This window comes from Orbicella faveolata, unplaced genomic scaffold, assembly GCF_042242905.1.
Source record: "Orbicella faveolata isolate gen_17 unplaced genomic scaffold, um_ofav_v1 contig_46, whole genome shotgun sequence".
NCBI classification, from domain to species: domain Eukaryota; kingdom Metazoa; phylum Cnidaria; class Anthozoa; order Scleractinia; family Merulinidae; genus Orbicella; species Orbicella faveolata.
Genome location: NW_028301576.1, coordinates 3036561 through 3040016, shown reverse-complemented (window position 1 = coordinate 3040016; position 3456 = coordinate 3036561). Strand labels below are relative to the sequence as shown.

Genomic DNA, 3456 nt, shown 5'->3' with positions numbered 1-3456 from the left:
TATATTATTTTCCCTGCAGTGTGTATTTATTCTACAACGAGAAATTCAAGGAGAGGGCCTCTACTATGGTAAGTTTGAGAGTTGATTCAACTGTTTTTTTTTTTTGGTTTTTTTTGATACAAATGAATATATGAAAGATCATATATTCGAACTGCGGAGAAAGATATGAAGACGTGATTGATCATCGCAGTTATACACACAACACAAGCGCAGTAAAAGGGATGCGAACCCAAGACCTCTGCGATACCGGTGCAGTGCTCTACCAACTGAGCTATCAAGCCAACTAGGATCTGGTCACTTTTTGATGCTTAGCCTAAAAAATATTAGTGCTTTGCCGTTGATCTTTCCCAAGGTTATCATGTTCTCTCTTCGAGACTATTTAGTAATTAAGTCCATTTGAACATTCTAATACCGAGATAAGCGTTACTTTGTACTTTATGCGCGATTAAATGAATCGAGACGTTTTGAGGTGCAAATTGTTTAAATTCTCAGGTCAAGTTATACAGCTAACATTAGATTTTCAATGTTTCAAATTTATCGGGGATGACAACTGAAGCGCATTTTAGCTTGAAAAAGATAAACAACGACATCGTTATTTTTCATTCAGATTCTGCTTCGATTTAAGAAGCTATTTAATAAAAAATATTCAACGAAAAAATAGTACTATTGATAGCACGTTACGACGTTACGTTACGTTACGACATTACGACGTTACGACGTTACGTTGCGGAGGAAAGAAGACAGAATAGCGTGCTTCTCTTCTCTAAGCTGTGTAATAACCGCTTTATTTGGTTTCCAATGGCAACGATTTCTGTCAACTACATTGGACAGTCTCCAGTATTATAAATAAATTTTTTAACCCCCAAAAATTAAAGTAAGCTTCGTTCTTGATTAAATTATTGAAAACATACGTACTTACAGACATACTAAAAACTACAACAGACTTATTGATTGAAAGCAACATACTAAAAGCTGGTTTTCAACACCTCGAAAGCCTAGGAATTACAGCACATGCTTTCGAAGATAAAATCAGCACATTCATGTAAGCTTTTCTTCCCTCAGTGGTAATTGTATGTCTTACACAAGCAGAAAAAGAACCTGGCAATAATAATTCACTTTTTCCACAGGCAGACGAGTAATAACTGTAATACGAAAAGGACAGAGCTTTGAGATGTCTTTATCTGAGTGCATACCCCGGATGACTGTAGGCTTATTGCTATAGTAACACTAAACCTCTGTACGATAATTGTGTTTATAAGAAACCGTAATCTCCGCAAGCGTAGCGTGTACCTGGTGATAAATTTGGCAGTTATTGATGTTTGTTGGAGGAGCAGTTCTATATTATCTGTTCTATCGTCCTGGAGCAGCCTGTAATCTGTGGAAGAGGCATTCATTTGAAGATGGGACAGAAGTACTCGTGGTGATACTTGTCTTTAGTTCGTTAACAAACATCGCTATCATCGCTTTAGAACGGGTGCACGCGACGTTCTTCCCGTTTAGGCATCGTGTGCTAAAAGAAATGGGTATACGGATTAATAGTTGCCGTTGTTTGGGTTACATCTGGGTTGGTAACAAAAGCTTATATGCTTCTCCTACAGTTTGATAAACTCTATTACGGTCTTTACTTGCATGCTACATTTTTATTAATTTGCCTTTTGAGCATTTGTGTTTCTTACTCATCCATTGTTATTAAATTGCGTTGTGGAGCGCAGCCTCAACACCATAGTGCAACCAGTAGAGAAAGAAAACTGACCATTACATTGTTGATTGTGACTGTTGTATCTCTCCTGTTGTACCTGCCACACGTTATAATGGATTATGTCGTTTTTATCTCTAAATTTAAAATATTGCAGTCTCTGTCCTTTTCAGAGGTTTTTCATTTAAATTCTGCATTGAAGGTTTTATTTCATGCAAACTCTCTTGTAAATCCCATATTATACGCTATCCGCATGCCAGAATACAGATCAGCTTTGCTTGCTCTCTTTCGCAAACGACCTCAGCAACAAAGACAAGTTGCAGTTTTTCCTCTTCATGACATGTAATGCAGATACTATAAAAAGCTATTCCAGTTTCCCTGCCCAGCTTTGGTGTTTTCAAACATTATATTAACCCACATTTTATAGATGAACGAGCACGATGAGAAAGCAAAAGAATTAACGTCGTGAGAAAGTCTGACCTACAGCATATGAACATACAATGGAATCCCAATTTTTCGAACCTCCAATGGAAACCAAAATCGGTGCGAAAAATCGGAGAGTTCGAGAAATCGGAGGTAAAGGTAGTTTTGGTTTGAGTTATCGAGAGGTTTGAAAAAATGGGGTTCGAGAAATCGCGATTCCACTGTAGTTTAAAGGAAAATAACTAAGATGCTGTGCTCAAGGAAAAAAAAAAGTAGAGCAGGTGTTTTACTGTCTATATCTTGAGTTTCAGAGTAGGTGACTAAAACTGATGTTAAGTTAATTGACGATTTAATTTACAGTCATGTTTTACCATCTTGAGTGCGATTATGGTATTGCGATTTTCTAGCACTCAACATTTGAATGTCAATTAGTTAATAGTCTTCATGACTCGGTAGGGAACGATTTGGTTAAATTAGGTAAAAAATCTACCAGGCGATGAATCTTGTGTAACTGAGTGTGAAGACGGTATGAATTAATACCGAAATGTAATATCGTTAATTTTCCTTGCATCTGCTGTCTATATATAATTAGTCACTCGGGTTAACCTTTATCCTTTATGTAAATAACAAGCTTATGCATATTAGAACGTAAAGAGGCCCTTTATTTCAAGGGAGTTTCCCGTTCGGAAATAGAACACTTCAAACTCGTTCCGAGGGCGCCTTTTAAAGTTTCGGAAGGGTGGGAAAAGCCATAAAGAAAAAATAGTGAAATGCAAACGAACAAACAAAGAAATCAAACAAAACAAATGCAATTTCCTCAAAGAATTTTGAGCAGAAATCTTTTGGGGGGTTTACATAGCCGGCATTTTTTCCATCGAAATTTATTCCTACTGAATTACTTTATTTGGTTTATATTATCAAAGGACCAATGACATAGCAGAACGTACCGGCTAAGACCAGAGTCCTTGTCTGTCCTTCCACTTTCGGAGGGAAAAGCGTCTCAGGTTGAATAATGTTTAATACAATACATTTCAAATGATAATGTGAAAATTTGATAGATGTTTAAAATCATATTTATTGCTATATAACATGTTAGATTATCATAAAGATAAATAAAAGTATCAGTGATTCTACGAATTGACTTTCTCTTTGTTTGGATTTGTTATTTAAAAATTATTAGGAAACCGATTTTTTTTTTACTACAACTGCGATTCAGACGCGCACCTTAACCCTGCAGTCATCTCCTTTAGTGACTCAAACCTCTTTTCACTGTTATAGATGGCATATGAATCCACCGGAAGTTGAAAACGCATAATGAACAAAATACTTAACAACAG

General features: G+C 36.3%; 1 pseudogene; it reads left to right on the top strand.

Moving 5' to 3' along the window:
- Positions 1-1171: 1171 nt before the first annotated feature.
- On the top strand, positions 1172-3246 carry LOC149097973 (histamine H2 receptor-like; annotated as a pseudogene).
- The last annotated feature ends 210 nt before the right edge of the window (positions 3247-3456 follow it).